An 18,973-nucleotide genomic window follows, 5' to 3' on the forward strand; every position below is an offset into this window, starting at 1 on the left:
TATCGCCACTTCCAAAAATAGCTTGCAGATTGTACAGAAAGGATGTGGACGAGGAGATACTGTTCCTAGAATTCTGAATTTCCACTTTAGCTGTCCTTGAGCCTTCCTCAAAATATTAGGCTTATGCCAACCATTTATCCAGTGAGTGCAGCACACTCCAGCTGGTTGGATACTAGAGCTAAGAGCATGGATATTTGCTGCTCTAGCAGCCTATTTTCCCACCAGTGAGTGTCTGTACCTCTTCCTTGGCATCGATGGAATAGTACATCATGGATAGAGGAAATGTGCTTTGCCGTATCCCAGGCATCAGATGCTAGCAGATAACCACTGCAGGACTCAGTTGTAGTACATTACTCAGAAAAACATGCATAGGATCCTTAAACTGAATAGCCAAGATACTTCCAAGATTGTACATGCTAGGCTGGGCAAGGATGGAAAAAAAAAAGAAAAAAAAAAGAAAAAGAAAAAGAAAAAGAAAAAGAAAAAGAAAAAGAAAAAGAAAAAGAAAAAGAAAAAGAAAAAGAAAAAGAAAAAGAAAAAGAAAAAGAAAAAGAAAAAGAAAAAGAAAAAGAAAAAGAAAAAGAAAAAGAAAAAGAAAAAGAAAAGGAAAAGGAAAAGGAAAAGGAAAAGAAAAAGAAAAAGAAAAAGAAAAAGAAAAAGAAAAAGAAAAAGAAAAGGAAAAGGAAAAGGAAAAGAAAAAGAAAAAGAAAAAGAAAAGGAAAAGGAAAAGAAAAAGAAAAAGAAAAAGAAAAAGAAAAAGAAAAAGAAAAAGAAAAAGAAAAAGAAAAAGAAAAAGAAAAAGAAAAAGAAAAAGAAAAGGAAAAGGAAAAGAAAAAGAAAAAGAAAAAGAAAAAGAAAAAGAAAAAGAAAAAGAAAAAGAAAAAGAAAAAGAAAAAGAAAAAGAAAAAGAAAAAGAAAAAGAAAAGAAAAAGAAAAAGAAAAAGAAAAAGAAAAAGAAAAAGAAAAAGAAAAAGAAAAAGAAAAAGAAAAAGAAAAAGAAAAAGAGAGAAAGAAAGAAACCACTCCCACCTTTTTCTTTTGAAAGAATTATGATAAGTAATGCAATTCTCATGTCTCAATGAAAAACATCTTTGTGAGTCAAATTTGAAAAGAAAGCTTTTTTTCCAGGATGATCCTACTTTTTTTTTCCCCTTTCGCCTTAACATAGCTCTAAAAATCCAGTGGGGATGCAGCTGGGTTCAAGGGCTGCAATAGATGCCAGGTCTTACATCACCATTGCTGTCTCCCAGCTTGTTACTGGGTTATCTATTGTCAGATGGGAATTTATTGAAGGTGACATTGCTTACAAATTGATCAAAATCAGCTTCAGTGAGGTGTCCTTCCAAGATATAAAAAGATGGATAAAATTCACTCAGTTGATCATTAATAACTTCAGTCTGTGGAATTGGTTATCTCCCTTTGACAGACGAAATAGAGTTTGCAGATTGAACTGTTTTAATCCTATCTGAGAAGAAATATGACAGCCCTTCAAATATATACCAAATTAACTATGTCTGTACCTTTTCAATAAAACTAACTCAAACAAAACCCTGGATTTATTTTGCTGAACACCTGTGCATACAAAACAGAGGTCACTAAATAGAAGAAAAAACAATGATAACCCTGTCAACCCATCTATCACAGATTTTTTTTTTCTACTGGCCACAGGACTGGTTATGTGGGAATACTGTCCCAAGTAAAGGTTTGTACTTTTGAAAGCCTGCATAGTGGAACAAGCAGGAGCATCAGCACAGTGCCCTCACTGTCCAGCACCAGGTGCAGTCCAGTGCAGGTACTGTGAATCCAAAGCACAGCCAGAATAGGCTTTTGGGTGAGCCCTGTCCATGTGTTGGCCAGGATCCCTGGCACAGCAATGGCCTATGCTTGCATGTCAACCACGTAGTGAGACCTGAGAAATATCTGAGGGAAACCAGCCCTGAAACAACAAGCAAATTTCCACACTCCTTCAATGCCAGATGGCAGGAGCGGATGTGTCCATGGAAACCCGGGTGGATTAGGCGTACTTTCAAACTTCTCAGCACTGAAGTAGGCCATTGCATTGTTTCTTTCTCCAAGGCCACTTTGACCCACACATCAAGAGCCATCTCTCTCTGCTGTCCCTACTTCATGGTCAAGGAGCCACACAGCCAAACTCCAGGAGCTGGGCTGAGACACTGCTTCCCCATGACCTTTCTACCCTCATGGCCATACTGGTCTGGTTGGTTTCTTCATCCTGGGCCTGTAGTATGTGTGACATGCTGATTTTGCTTACTGCACTGCAAGGTGCTCCCTTCCACAGTAGTGTGAGGAATAAATAAATTTCTATGCACCCCGTTCACACAATTTCTGACTATTCTGGAGTATCCCAATGCACTTTGAGATAATCAACAATCTAACCAACTCTCTGCATATTTTTACATCTCCTGAGTTTTCCTTGGCTGTTCCCACAGTAAAAGCAAACCTTCTCAGCTACAAAATCCTCTTCTTCCCCTCTTCTCCTACCCAAAGTCACCCAGTGTTCTGGTGTCTACAAAACCAAAGCTTTTAATTTAACATTTTGAAATCCTTCATCTCTCACTCACTCCCCCAAATCCTGCCCATGCAGACATGTTTGAAACAAATTGGTCCCCAAGGCTCTGACTAAATCTTTCTTTGGACACGCTGTTCTTGCTGTGGTTAACAACTGTCCATTGTACCCTGTCAGACACACACTGCCACTCCTCTTAGGAAACAGGGGATGCTGCATTCCACATAAAAGCATTTCATAATGCTGCCATTTACATAACTACTTTCTAAATTGTACATTGACAGATTTCCCCAAATCATTACAGTAGGTGAATTAAATCTTCCACTAAACACCAGCAAATGGTGGTAATGACAACTCTTCTAGGTAGCACACCCTCTAAAGCCCAGAAAACGGAAATCAATCACTCTTCCTTTTTTTTCCCCAGAACTGCTGAAATTTATTACACACAGATGTGACAGAAAATAAATAGATGACAAAATTGAGAAGAAATACACTAAAATTAGGACTCATGTAGATGTATTCCTGCAGTTGCAATACAAAATGGGTATTTGAGAATCTTGTTTAGTAGCAGTGTTGCTGTGGCTGTGATGGTCTAAAGATATGTGAGGTGCAATAACTTCTATGGAGAAGCAATAACTTTTACTAGACCAGCTGATGTAGCTGAAAATACCAACATGCTTTTGGGCACATTGACCTGAAGAAGAGCTTCCATGCTTGAAAACTAATCTGTTTTTTTCCTTATTACATCTGCTGGTCTAATAAAAGATATTGCAGTTTTCTGCATTTCTTAACTCTCTGATGTTCATTAGCAACTAGTAACCACACATAATTATTTTTCAGCCACTTACTTGCTTTTCCAATGAGGACTGAAAATGGATAAGGAATCCAGGAAAACAAGAGGCTCAAATCCTTGTGCCAGTGGACGTATAGTCACTTCTTTTAATTTTGATATCACTAATGGTGCCTGTATCAATAACTTGCAAAAATAACTTTTAATCCACAAAGTTATCCACAAAGGCCAGAGATATCTCACGTAGTGGTGAAAACCCTGGGGATCTACAGGACAGTCTGGAGAGAACAGGACAGGAAGATCCACATGCAGCAAACACCAGCTTTCCAAGCTCAGAGAGCAGTGTAGGTATCTCTCTAACACCTTCAGGGCCGTTTCCAGTTCCAGATGGCTGCTTGGCTCAGGGACCACAGCAGTGTCTATGTTACTCTTCAGCTGAGCAAAGCACCTCTGTTGTACTGATGGAAGAGAGAGCTCCGATCTTTGGCATCCACAGTGCAATGTACCCATGGATGAGACAGGTGACCTATGCAATGATGAGGGGGGTACATGTTACTGGCCTAAAGGTCAGTTTGGACAAAGTTTCTCCCCTATAAAGCATGCTGGTACTTATTACCACTGCACTGAAGTAGCTGCTAAATACACCTCAACCCCCTCCTCAGTATTTTCATGGGACAAAATGTTGAGCATCTTCTGAGTCTGACTTAATCCTTCAACAAAGGGAGCCAATGGCATCCCAAGGGTGACTCCCACAAAATCTTGGCAGCCATGTGGCAGCAAATGTAGTCTTCTGTTTAGAAGCAACTTAAGAATGAAGTAATATCAGAACAAAACTAAGCTTGCACTTTGACATGACCTGCTGGCTAGCATTTCTAATTTCCCATGCTCCACTTCAGACTCAAACCTGTCCTTGTTGCAGCACTTGCTAGGCTGCTGGGAAGCTGCTCAGAGCCCATGCCAGCTGATCTTCCTTTCATCTGTCCTGCAAGAAGTCTAAACCATTCTCTAAATCACTGCTGGCAGGAATGCAAGTTCCCAAGCTATTATTGACAGCATTTCTTGCTATTGCCTAGTTCTAGCCATGGGCCACACAGTATTTATGAGAGTATAGAGCACATGAAGAGTTAATAGTGTCCTGGATGTGCACAAATTTAGCTCTGCTGAACATCCTGCACTGGCACAATATGACATGGATGCCTGTGCAAGGCAGGGTGTACATAATTTACGTCTGCCTGGGCCAGAAAGGATTTGTTTCACAGCAAAAAGACAGAGAGCAGAACTTCTCCTGGAGACCCTACCATTCTCTACATAATGAAACAGTCATCAGGTGAGTCCATCAGGGCCAGAATTTAAGTCAGAGGAAGAAGTCATCAGAGCAGACTTAAGGACAGCAGGAAGGATTAAACTCTGCCCTCACCAGACTTGAGAGCCAGGATGTCTTATGGAACTGAATCAACAGCCACTGTTGGAGAGTTAGAAAATAACTCCATGTATAACATAAGGCAGATCTGCACCTCCCACCACTGTCAGACAATGACAAAAGTGGAATTTTCAAGACATGTTCACCAGTGCTCTTTCTAATGCTCATTTAGGGATTTTAAATCCAGGGTCAACACCAATTAATTAACATGGGTCAGAAAAAAAGAGTCTCTCTCCATTTTGCACTAGAGTTTTTTTAATAGGTTGGCAAGTAGGACTCTTAAGCACCTTTTTGATGCACAAATAAGCAGCCCAGACACTGTGGTCCCAAGTAAACACAAATACCAGAAGGTTTTTTGCTGAGTCTACTCACGACCAACTTCTGCTTCCCTTTATGTACATAGCAAGGCATTTCTCCTCCCTACACTGCACAAAATGGTCATTGTGACTGGCAACTACAGCACCAACACTAAAAACTCTACAGGGTCATAGAAGGTAGTGTCCTCTCAGTCCACATCTTGTTTTCTCCACAATAACACAGGAATGTGTTATATAGTCCAAACACTTGCCTTTAATTGTGAATGCAGGACTTCAGTCTCCAGAGCAGAGTTGTCAGCCCTGCACCTTCCCTCATGCCTGCCTTCATTTAGTAGTGCTTGAAAAATGTATGCTTAAAAAGCAAAGTTGAGTTGTCTAAGTGCAAAGGAAAGTCTTTTAATTAGAACTCAAATCAAAACAGGAGGTGGGGGGGGGGAAGAAGGAAAAGCATAAAGTGATTCAACATTTCCAAGTTAATTTCCTGGACCTTTCCCCTGCTCCCTCCACCTCTTTTATTTTTATTTTTTTCTCTGAGTCTACCAAGACAACAGCCCCTTCTGGGCCAGTTGGACTGGAGGGTGTTGTCTGTAAAGCACTGCATTGGGACTGCCAGTTCATTTCACCCTGGTGGCACTGATTTATACCAGTGCCTGGTCAAGGATTAAGCCCTTCATCAAATTTTAACAGCCCTTGTCCCTTTAACAGTACGATTTCAAGCAGGAACCCTTCCTAGACCCTGGGTGTCTCTATGGTAACACAACAAGATCGTTTTGTTCTAGCTCTCAGCATTGTGTGCATATTGAAAAGCACAGTTAAGATATTTTGAAGTGGAGAGTCCAGATCAGCCAATTCTGAAGCCCTGTAAGAAAAAAATGATTTTGCAAATTAAACTCCTAAAGGTGAATGGCAATTCAACGTAGATGGTTACAGTATGAGAAATGAGAGCAGCGGTCTCAGCAAGGTGCCTCGCTCAGCAGTACAAAACACACTACACCAGTTGCCTTTCTTTTTGCTTATTTTAGCAAAATGATCTGGGACAGAAGAGGTCACACCAACAAAACTATTTCTGGGTTTAGTAGCTGTTGCTGCAGTACAGCCAAGACTGAGCATAGCGGCTGCCTGCAGAAATGCAGTCTCCAGGAATCATAACAGCATCCCTCTCACATTAAGAGAAAGGAAATAAAGATGCATCACTGAGTTCAGGACTGGACTAGAAGAGGCAGTAACTTAAAAGTCTGCTTAATGCCTGCTTTAGAGGAAAATTTCCCCTAGTGCCAATTGACTTTTGGTTGACAGCAGTATCTCTCACTTGCTGGCTTCTCCAGAAAACATCACAAAAGGAGCTTGGTCTTACGGAATACCGCAAGTAGGAAGAGCAGGAGAATGTCTCATGCCAGAGGCCTAAGGAAGTTACTCCTTCTTTCATTCATTGCTTTTTTTTTTTTATTTTTTCATGGCTATCACTCACCTGCTCACAAGGCCCAGTGCCAAGTCCTGCACATTGGTCACAGCAACCCCAGGCCACACTACAGGCATGGGGAAGAGTAACTGGAAAGGTGCCCAGAGGAAAAGGACTTGGGGGTGCTGGTCAACAGTTGCTGCACACAAGCCAGCATGTGTCCAAGTGATCAAGAAGGCCAATGGCATCCTGGCCTGTGTCAGCAATAGTGTGGCCAGCAGGACCACGGCAGTGATTGTCCCCCTGTACTCAGCACTGGTGATTCTGCTCTGTGAGTGCTGTGCCCAATTCTGGGCCCCTGACTGCAAGAAGGACATTGAGGTGCTGGAGAGTGCCCAGAGAAGGGCAACGGAGCTGGGAAACGGTCCAGAAAGTGAATGCTATGAGGAGTGGCTGAGGGTGCAGCAGGTGTTTAGCCTGGAGAAAAGGAGGCTCAGGGGAGCCCTGATCATTCTCTAAAACTCCCTGAAAGGAGGCTGCAGCCAGCTGGGGGTTAGCCTCTTCTCTTAGGCAACCAGTGACAGGAGAGGACACAGCCTTAAGCCATGCTAGGGAAGGTTCAGGTTGGATATCAGGAGGATGTCCCTTTCATGGGAAAAAGCAACGGAGAAAGGATTGTCAAGCATCAGAATGGGCTGCCCAGAGAAGTGGTGGACTCACCACTCCACAGGTGTTTTAGAAATAACTGGATGTGCCACTTTGCACCATGATTTATTTGACAAGGTTGTTCAGTCAAAGGTTGAACTCAATGACCTTGGAGGTCCAACCTAAATGATTCTGTGATTCTGCTGAGTGTCACAGTTACACTCACATCCTTTCTTACAGACACTAAAGAAACAAGTATTATATGCAAACCTAGGAATTTACTGTTAGTGCAATTGAAATCATAACAGTCTAATTAAGAAATATTATTTACCTAAACCTAATTATTAGATGCAAAAAATAAAAACTATTATCTGGAAAAAATCTGAGTAATAAAACAGTTGAAATCAGTTTCCACGCTTCCTGGCAAACATCCCATTTTTCTCTTTGCAGGGAAGAACATAATGGTGATATATTCTTTCTCCTCCATCTAAGATTAGTATGGAGTCGTGTTTATACATTTTTTAGCAACATTTTACATTTCACTCCTCTTTCTTTGGCCTGCAAGTCTACAGTGCATCCAGATTTACTATGCATGGAGAATGTTCACATACATTGAATTTTTTTTTCTTCTTTAATATTTGTTTTGTCCAGCTCTCATGTCCCCATTTCTTTATCTGATCTCTAGTGAGCTACTTGTAGAGCTGATGTGCACATTGGTATCCTGCATCTCTTTTGTCATCACCCCAATGCCTCTCCTCTGCGCTGCATCCTCTGTCCCTTCTTTCAAGGTCTCTGTTACCACACCATGCCTGCATTTCCCTCTGCTGTATCAATATGAGGAGCAGGGAGCACATTACCTCATCTGAGTTTGTCTTTTTGAAAACAGGGGCTCCCAAAAAGATACAAAGTAGTAGCAGCTGCGGGTTGGTCAGCCAGAGAGAGCCTGTTCTGCTGGGGAAAACACACAGCATTTCCAATGCAGCTAGAGGGCTATAGAGGATCAGGCTTTTAGGAAACCAATTGGAGTTTTCAGTGTGGTAGCACAGATTCAACTGAATTTAGCTAAATTAAGCATTTAATAAAAAATTCACATTTTTCTTTATCTGCCCATTCTTCAAAGGCATGTGGACCAACCTATGGGGGGCTCCATTACCAGTGGGCCCTTGGGTGCAACTCAATATGAATATTAAATAATTCTGAGGAGTCCTAGTTACTGTCCCTGGTGTTGTTCACTTTCCCTAGACACATCTGAAAGTAAGCATAGACCTGAACCAAGTTTTTAAACCAAAATTCTACCAAAACTGTTTTCTCCCCACGTTGCATCTTTTTGTCAAGAGATTCCAGTTCTGCTTCTATATTTGAGCTTCTCAAATATAGAAAAAGTTTGAGAGGTTTTTTTTCCTCAAAGTTTTGAAGGAATAGTGTTGTCTATGAGTCAACTAAGCTTAGCAAAAGTCATAAAAAAAAAAAACCACAAAAAAAACCCAAAAAAAACCACAAAAAAAAACCAAAAAAAAAAAAAAAAAAACAAAAAAAAAAAAAAAAAAAAAAAAAAAAACAAAAAAAAAAAAACCACCAAAACAAATACCCCTCACTTCAAAAAAAAAAAATTAGCAAATTAACAATTTCAGTAGGGTCAAAATTTAATTCAGACTAGGTTGCTTGGAGCTCTGACCAGTCAATTCTTCAAAATCTATATGGACACAAACTCCAAAACTTCTCTGTGCTTCTCCACTAATTATCCTCAGTAAAAAGGGTCTACCTCTATATTCTTTATGACTTTCACATATATATTGGAAGACAGGTGTCTGTTCCCCTATCCCCTCTCTCCTCCAGGCTGAAGAAGCCCAGCTTCCTGAGTTTCCCCTTATTTTCTTGTGGTAATGGATCAAAGCTTCTACATCCCTGCACCAGTACTTCAGCTCAATCCGATTTAATCAGCAAAGGATGACAGCAAGCTCATTCTGCTAACAGGGCATGCTAACCAAAACAAGTGTTCTCACAGTAGTATCTGCAGTTTAAACATAGTTTAACACTTAGAGTGCCTGTAGGACAGGAAAAGTCCAAAAGACTTCTCTGGACATACCAGCATTTGAAAGATGATGCAGGTACTACTGAATTTGGGCTGGGCTTACACTTGTGTGTAAGGTTGTATTTACTGGTGTGTAAAGTTACATTTGAGCACCTCACATGGCCTCCTGATCCTCTCTCTAGTGCTTCAAAGCAGCTTTTTTTCTGAAGTTATCCTCCCCTATCCAATCAACTCCCAGTTTAAGATGGCACAGATTTCTTCTGAGTATAGAAATATCAGCTCCAGTTACCACGGATACTATTTTCTATAATGATTTCCAGGAGGTGTAATCTCCAAGAATGAATTCCTCTCCCAAAAGAAGAAAAAAAGCAGCTAGATTTCTCTAGGAAATCAAACAGCTACAAACCAGATTTTTCTAAGGCATCTCATAAAATGGATCTTGATGTTATGAAAGAGACAAGAGCACAGTCCTTATCCATACCTGGATCCCAGAGTGACTCAGACAAATTGCACTGTTGATTCTTTCCTCCTTAGCCCCATTTTCATTACTGACATGTTACTAGTAAGGAAATCAGAGGACTGTACAATAATGTATTCATGTTGTTGGATTGAAAGTTTAAAACCTTCCCTGTTTGATTAAGTAAATGCAGCAAGTAACGTGCAATCAAGGGCCAAAATATTCCTTGGCCTGCAGCCCAATAAATGAATCCTTAAGGAGCTGGCATCTCACTTCCACACAAATATAGCTCTCTGCTCATTACCAATCCAGTCTGAAATACTGGGGAAGGCTACAGGAAAACAGACACCTGGCAGAGATGCTAAGTTAGTTTCCTGCATATTGATTTATGCAGCGATACTTCTGAAATCACTAACAAGGGGAGCACAATCTCTGCAGTGAGCAGCAGCCCCAAGGTGTGACAGAGGTGCACAGCAGAGCTGCTACAATAGCCTTGCAAGCCCTACAGGTAGGATAGCAAAATCGTCAGTGCCACAATAGCAACATGGGGTTTTGACTGACATCCACTTCACAGTCATTGGCAGGGGGTCCTCCCCCACAGTGTAAAGGGGCTGGAGTCCATTTTGAGCCTGCTTTCACTAGGCTATTTGATGTTGAGACATGGGCCCACAGCAAGGGCAGTTACTGTCCCTACAGGAACCAGAAGATCCAGCCTACCTAGCTTTCCTCATCACTTGGGTCATGTCTACAACGAGGCACATTAACCTGTTCTAGCCTGGGAGAGACCCCTTCCTTTACAGGCAAATTCCCTTTCTCTTCTATCGTTCTGTCCATATCGTTCAGTTTCAGCTCACCAGAAGGCAGGAACCCACACATCCCTCATGAGCAAAACACTGGTGACCCTGGCATCCAAACCCCACATCATCTACAGCATCACTAGACACTGGCCTTTGCAATGCTTGTCCTGCCCTCTCAGCTTATTTCTCCTAGGAATCAAACACTCCTCCATAAAGGAATGGCTGCAAAGACAGAAACTGGGACATTTATGGAAATAGTCAGGTAGTCTTTAAGCATGAAAGCTTCAATAGTTCAATATTTCACTGCTGAGCAGGATTGCCTCCCAAAATAGTCTCAACATTATTCAGGTGTACTCTTTCTCTTTCACATTGTACCTTTATTTCTGTACTTCTGTTTGTGTGCAGAACCGAGCACACTACGGCTGACATTCCGGTCTGGTATTCCTAGGCTCTACAGTTGTAGAAATAAAGAATGTGATATGCCTAACTGAAGGTGTGATCCAGGCTATAAATTATACAGTCTTGTCAAAACTGAATTAATCATGTACCTTTCACCAACTCAGCTGTACTCTACCCATTAATTCCTCTTCACCAAATGTATTCTAGTGTTACAAATAACTCATCAGTTTCAAAGGCATTTCTCCCCAAACTATCCCCACTCAGGACAGACAAGATTCAAATTCAGCCTTGGGCAAGTGATGCTTTTCTAGGCATAAAAACCCTGTACAACAAAAACCCTCTCATCTTTAATGCCTGGTGGTTGTGAAGGGATAGAAATAGGAGCCTCATGCTATTAGGGAAGGGCAGTTCCCAGCTGCACAAAGGGACACATGTCCTGGAAAGACATGAGATTTTAATGCTGTGACTTCTCTGCATAGAAATGCATTTGAGTAATTTTTAAATGGTTGCACAGATAATTCCCTTTGAATTCTACACAGTTGGATTCATTGAAATGGAGGCAACTTTGTTCACAGTAGTAGTATTGTTGTAGTTGTGAATTCTTTAGGCTGTAGCTGAGACAATGTTCCTAGGGAAAGGAATTAATTTTTATTAGACCAGCTAAAAGATGAAAAAAATATATCAGATAATCTTTTGCAAAGACATCAAGATTTAAAAAAAAAAAAAAAAGACTCTTTGGATCTCAACACTAGGGACCCAAGGAGAAAGAATTCTTCCAAACAACATTTTAAATTCACTCCATTATTCCAGGCTTGTTTTTTTTTTTTTCCCCAGCAGTTGGCATGCAGTGGGCTAAAAGGTTATCAGGGCTTCTTCAAGATGAGCCACATAAACAACTTGTATTTCAGGACACATTAGGAACAAGTCCCTTGTCAACTTATTCCAAAACAAAGCTTACCTGGCATGCAACTTGCTCCCATCCACACATCACACCACAGGAAAGACTTTCCAGCTGGCAGCTGGCACCTGCAGTTCACTCTTAGATGAGAGAACAAGTAGCTACATCCAAAGAAAACCTTTGCTGCTGGAGTTTTGTAACTTTCTTTAGTTGGTTTGTTTTTTCCCCTAGCTGTTTCTAAAAAAAAAAAAAGATAAAAATTAATGCAACAAGTAATGACATGAATAGAAGTATTATGAACTGAAGAGGCTGGAAGAAAAGCTAAAGCAGCAGAATGTCACACCTTCAGCTGGGACGAAGCCAGCATTGCCAGCCCAAACTTTCTCAGCAGTTGGAAAATACATAGCATACACAGTTTAATGTTTCTCCAAAAGAGAACAAGCTCAGCACTCCCTAACCCTCAGAAGAAGCAAAATGGGATACTTCTCTAGGGTTAGTAATGGCACAAAGAGCAACACTTGTTATAGAAACAATATGCCATTAGGAGGGAAAGGCAAGAGGGGTTAACTTGGGAAGATCATTTAAGTGTGCCCACAGGCTACCTGAACCAAAAGTTTCTTGATCTCTTCCAAACATAAGATATTAGCAGTCACTGCTAACTTTGCCTCCATTTCTCTCTATAGACATTTTAACACCACAAACAGGGGAAGAAAATCTCTCATTCAATATCATCTTTAAGCTGAATTAAGAGTCCAAGAGGCCCACTGGAGACAGACAAATGTAGAAACAAAAATCACTTCCCTCAGTGCTCTAGAGCTCACAAAACTTTTCAGGCTGACTGGGAAAGCACTGCCCCAGTTTGGGGCTTAGACAGGTCTGCACTGGCTGGTTCAGATTGGTCACCAGTGAGCATCAAATAGGTACAGTGAAACAAGGCAATGCAAAGTCCTCATCAGTACATCATGAGAGAAGGCACTTACCCACTCTTTACAGAAGCAGATAGTGTAGTAAAGCTTATCTGGGATGGAAGAACATCAAAACCCAGAAGAGTCAAGCCTTTTTAAAATTGATTTTACTGCTTTTTAAACAGACCTGCTGTCACCAGAGGATGACCCAACACAGTGCCACAATTGGCCCTGTTTATATAATAATAACCATCAGCAGGACTGCAAAGGAAAACTTTGAGGCCCTGCCACTTGCCTCTATTAACAGCATTTCCTCATTTAGCTCTCACAAGTTTCCTAGCAACATCCTTGCATTGCACATTAACAGATTCATTAGATTTTGCACAAGCACCTGTAGAATAGTCAGAGCTGAAAACATTGCTTTCATGCTGACTCAGAGGGGAAATCAATTTGCTTCAAGTGAACCCTTTCAGGGCAGCAAAGGCTACCACCACGCTTATGACATGCTTGTGAAGCCTTGCAGCTCCTAGTGAAGGAAGAATCCACTGCATTCAATGTCATTATTGGCATTTGCCATGTAGGAAAGCAGTGGGTAATCTTCTCCCTGCAGCTTTCAAAGAAGGCAAATGTCAATACACAGCATAATGCTCTGAATAACACAGAAAGAAGTCCAAGTAGCCAGAGAGGCAGACACTGGACAAAGGGGCAAAATGTACAATAATTCACTGCTACACAACCTGGTAGATGGATGCTACCCTTTTTTCTCACTGCCTGTGACAGTGGCTTTCTTGCCCATAGCAGCCAGTCGACTGATTCATCCTCCCCAGCACCATCTCAATGAGTCCATAATGGAGGAATGACTTGTCCCAGTCTGCCAGGTAGGTTCAAACTTCACACTTTGTGCACCCACAGTGTCTGTACATCAGGGAGATGGGGATTCACTAAGTGCCCAGAGCAAAATCTCAGTAACTATCGGGAATGAGAAAATCCTTGTTAAATCTCATTTGCAGCAGTGACAGAGGGAAAAATAACACCCTGGGCTGGAGCAGGGCAGAAATCGTGCCAAGTTCCTCATACCATTAATGTATACAAGCACCTCCCAGGAGTAGCAGCAGCATTTACCTACCACATTTGCTGTGTGAGCACCACAGAGCTGCATGACTGACTTAGCCTGAAATGACTTGGAGTCTCCTAGACAAACAAGGAGCATTTGGGACATCCCTAAAGGTGATCTGGAGGGCTTGGAGGTCACAATACTCCCAGTCCTTCTCACCCTGCACTCCCATTTCCCTTCTCTGCAGCAGTAAATTCAACTGCAATTTTTCACTTGTCTGAAAAGTGATTTGGAGCATGCCTGGAAGCCCAAGTGTACCCCACATCTTGCCCTAATGAAGCTTCATGCACTGGAGACACGCATGGTGCGAGAAAATTGCCTTGAGCCAAAATGCACACTTTGGGGAGAGTGCTTTGCTTTTGAGGCAAACACAGCCTCATTCTTGCCTGCTGCCTAAAAATTGGTCATGATAAGCATCCCAACCAATTTCCTGCTGCCTTTCAAGTGGGGTCCCCAGCCTTGGTAAAAGCTAATGCCGGTGTGCAGAGCTCCTCCAGACTCAGAGGGAAGCTGGTGCCCCGCAGGGCCATACCCCGTAGCAGGGAAGCGGCAGGGAGCTGGAGTGAAGCCACTGCCGGGAAGTGTGCATCTCTCTGATTAATGCTCTCAGGCTGCCTGTTGACAAAAGCAGCAAGAGGATTTGTAATGCCTAAGCTTATCATCATCACGCTCTGAGAAAATCCTTCGCCAAGAAGCAGTGTAAATAAGTAAAGTTTTACAAGTTAGTGGACTCTCTTAATTGAGTAGCCCTTGTAAATTAATAACATTGAAGTAAATGTGCAAAGACTTTACTGACTTTCTAAAAGATGTCTAATAAGGTCCAGGTTTACTAAAGTGCTCAAAGGAGCAGGTCCCCAAACCTTTTTGTAATTTGTTGAGACACTAATGATAGTTAACTTCTAGTGGTTTATTCAAGAGCATGAGTATGAGGACAACAGAACCATCAGTAAGTCTTCCCTCCCGACACAGCCAGGTGCCAATCCTTCCATTCCTACTACCTGCAGTCCTACAGGAAAGGGTTTGGGAGGAATCTCTCCTTCCTTCGTGTGGGTCCAGTGAAAACCATCTTTGGAGCACCTTTCAGAGCCAAAGTGAAAAGCCCCAGAGGTATCTTTGTGTACCATTGTTCCTGCCTGAGGGCTTCATATCTCACATTCTTCTGTCCTGAGCAAACGTGTTTAATAGTTCAGTCCCAGTAGCTAAAACATGAAAAAATACTTTGTTTCCATTTCTCTTCTACTTTTTGCTTTGTTTTCTCCCATTCCAGACATTAATAGCTTGGTTTCCCTGAGGAGCTGTGGTTGGGTGAATAATGCAGAGTGAATATATTTTTTTTATTTCTTTGATGGAACTTTGTCCTTCTTTGTTCATGGACACTGGCAGCAGTTCCTGCTACTGAACTGACTGAATCTATTAGGTCACCCACACTGTATTTATTTTGACTTTAATGGCTGTGAATATTCATATGTCCTCAGTCATGTTGATCAGAGCTTGCCTACCCATAAAATTATGCTCGTGTAATATGCATTTAGTTGAAGCCCCTCCCGCTTGTACTCTACAGGATTGAGAAAAGCTTATGATGATCCAAGTTAAGTCGGTAAGAAAATTATGAATTAAAAAGCACGTGTAAAACACTTTTAGACTAACATGAGAGAGCTCAGGGAGATGATTGTGATGCTTTAAGTAAACCAGGGTAAGGCTGTGAGTGAGAAAGGCCTCAGGCAATGAAGAGGTGCCTTCCCTCAGGTTCAGCCTTGCCAGTGGAAGAGCAGATGTACCTCAGGGTCCTCTCCTTGCCTCTGTAGGGATGGAGCTTGCACAGCACTGCTGGGAGACGAGTCCACAGTAACCTCCCAAACCCAAGCTGTGGATTCAAAACATTACTTGAAGCTATCAAAATGGCTGATGTGAGCTAAGCTTGAGGTTTGTGCACAACTGGGATGAGGGAGGGTAACTTGAACAGCTTCCCCAGCAGATTGTGCAGGGCTGGCATCTTCCAGGCAACTTCCATCAGGGCAGCAGTGCCCATGACTTGGGACAGCCTCCCTTTCAGCACCATGGGGCCCTTGTGTGCTTGTGTTAAAATTACTTAAACTGGCCGTCCCTTTCTAAGTTGTGGGCAGTTTTGGTCAATGAAATACATGTGATTTGTGGAAAAAAATACCAGAGCAGCCCTCACATGTGCACCTCTCTCAGCATGAGACAGCCTCAGCTCAGGCAGTGGCCTGATACATTGCTGAAGTGCATTCCCACCTCATGCAGCATGATCAGTACCATGCAAACACACAACCCTCTCCACACAGGGCTGTGAGGCTGCTTCCCATGCTCACAGCTCCTTAAGCTCTTCCAAAAAGGAAATGGATGCTAGGACCCATGGAGCAGTGATGCCTACTGGGTTCTGGCCTCCTACAAATTCACTGGAAACTCACCACCCAGAGGGCAGGCAGACCTGCTGTTATCACAGATAGCAAGCATTTTGTGCAGCCTGATTACACTCAGTCCAGCAATCTCTAGGACTCTTGACTAGGACCTCTTGAAGGTGGTATAGCAAAGGAAAAATGAATAGACATGAAGACAGGGATTGATATCTGAGCCATGCTTCTCATAGCCCCCAAATCCCATTCCCTTTGCCCTCTTACACATTGGATATGTGCAGTAAGCGTCAGATCAAGCCCAAAGTAAGAGAGAAGGGCTTTTTTCCAAAAACCAAGTCTTCCACAGCACAATACAACATCCCTCTTTTCCCTGACCACAAGAGAGAGAGAATAAGAAATGCTGTGACCTTTTGAGGAGTATGGGTAGGATGGAGATGAGGGACACAATGCACAAGACCATGGTACTGTTCTCTCAGGGGCCAGCTGAGCTTTGGTGGACACACAGCAACACGATGCACCGATCTGATTGCTGCAGATCAGACGGGATGTCACTGGCCAACAATAGCTCAGCTTTCTTTTGCACAAATAGGTATAGTGGGCAAGAGACTGTGACTGTCTTGCTGCCTCCTATAACCTCCTGGTCTGGGTAACCCTGTGCCTAGACCAACCCCTGAGCTTGGAACTTGCTGGGGCAGTGCAAAGAACCTGACAGTGCCATCACAGCTACCAAAACATCTGCTGCAGGCAGGCCTTTGTCCCTTAAGGAATGGCATGGCCCTCACAAAACCATCCTTCTTTATCCTCCTCTCTGCTCTTCTCTCTGAGTCCCTGGTTTCTTCTCTGCTTCTTGGTGCAGCACAGCTCATGATTCACTCTCCAGAGGACTCCCAGAGGAACACTCCTGCACTGAGCCCAGCACAGAAATCAGGAGTGAAATCTTCAACATCACAACAGGATGTGCAATCTATGTGTTCAAACCAGGAGAAAAATATCCCTTTTATCCTACCAGAAGCCAAACTTACTTCTGAGATTCTCAAGCTAGAGATACCATGCCATGGCAAGGTCTTGTTCTTAATATTTAAATATGAATAACATGCCCTTGGCAAGTAAGTGCCTGTCTGGTAGAACAAAGAGATTTTTTTTTGCCAATCATCAAGCAAAGGTGAAATTCTACCTGCATGCATCCCCACGACAGCACAAAAAATACTCCTGAACTTTGGGCCATATTTAAGTGTTAAAGCCAGCTCTCTTCAAGTGCAATTCTATTCCAGGTTCGTGGCATCTGCACACTTACAAACTGATGTGCCACAGGAGAGCACAGAGGAGAAGATGTTCATATGGGGGAAATAGAAACTCACGATGCATCCACATTGTGCAGCTGCACTGTGTATTATTAGACTGGCTTCTCATTTTATTAGATCACTGCAGAAAGGAAAGAGCTCAGATGTGATGGTCTAATGAAACATCAAAATATGGAGGTTTCTTGCTTTAAGGAAAAAAAAAGCATGAAAGCTGCTGATAAATCCCACAAATTTGATTGGTATATGAAAACATTCAAATAAATAGATATAAAGGTGAAGGAAATGGTGAGAAACAGCTGCTAAAGGTGCTCATGGATAGACTAAAAGAAGATAAAGAAGCAACTTAGTAATGCTTATCTCCTCCCTGAGGAGCTCAACAAAGCCCCAGAGCTCCTCACATCCTTATGCTTCAGGTAATCAGGACCCTAAGCCAAGCCAGATCCCAGTACTGTCCTAGTTCTCATGAAAGCCCAGCCATGCCATTTGCTGCTGGTTAGATCCCCTGCTTGGCTTGTTTGGGGAACAGGTCCTTGATGTCCTTTTTCTGGATCCCGGTGCAAGGTGACTGTGGCACAAGCAGGTGACACAGGTCAGACTCTTCTGCCATGCAGTCCTCCACAGCCCCTGCCAGGAAAGCAGATCAGATTTATCCAGGAAAATGAGGCACCACGCTTCCCCAGTTTTCATGCTACCAGCTGGTCTAATTTCTCTTGACATTTCTTCCATAACAGCAACTGCAACGTGTCAGGATTAATTAAGCCAAGCAGTGGGCAAGTCTCAAAGGAGAGCACACATCTGCCGTGACCTACCCCCACCTAAAAGCCAAGGAGTCTTTCTTGCCATGGGGATGGAAGGAAAAAGGAAGAAGGAAGAAGGAATGGTGAGGTATCATCCAGTGGAAGAAGCACAGTGAGCAGCTTGAACTGCCAGGGCTCAGATGAACACCAGCACAGCTACAGCACTCCAGCTCAGAGCAAGCACCTTGGGCCTGGTTATTTAGTCATTCAGATAGACCCCAGAAGATTTTGCAAGGTGTACATCAGAGGTCTGGCACACAATTAAGGCTACTTCTCCCTATATCTGAACATGGGGCAGAGTTTGTTGGAAGATTGCCAGTGAGAGGGTCACAGAGCAGTGTGTGTCTGTGGTCTGGAGACAGGGCCGACCTTCCATTCACAGCCCAAATGGTGGCCTAGTAGTAAGGAGCACAGCAATGCTTCCCAGCTTCAGACTGGGAAGGAAAATGGATCCACAGTATAACTAAAAACCAACACATCTGGTAACAACAACACAAGACATTAAGTGCACAACAGCTGCTTTTCGTAAAGTCAACTCTCCCTTCCTGGCTGTGGCCAGGAGAGGGGTTTGCACCAGAGCATGTGCAGAAGTAAAGTATGCTCCTACCTCTGGATAGGTGCAATAGCAAAGCAGTGGCCCAATATGCAGCCATTTCCTGGGGGCCCTTTTCCAGCTGGAAGCCGAGACATGGATCAGCCCCTCAGCTTAGTGGGTCTCAGTGGCAGTCATCTTGCCTACTAACAAGAGAAGACGACACTTGGAAATGCTGGGATGTTCTCACTTCCCCTTCTTTTTAATT

Source organism: Vidua macroura, chromosome 2 (genome assembly GCF_024509145.1).
Source record: "Vidua macroura isolate BioBank_ID:100142 chromosome 2, ASM2450914v1, whole genome shotgun sequence".
Taxonomy (NCBI): domain Eukaryota; kingdom Metazoa; phylum Chordata; class Aves; order Passeriformes; family Viduidae; genus Vidua; species Vidua macroura.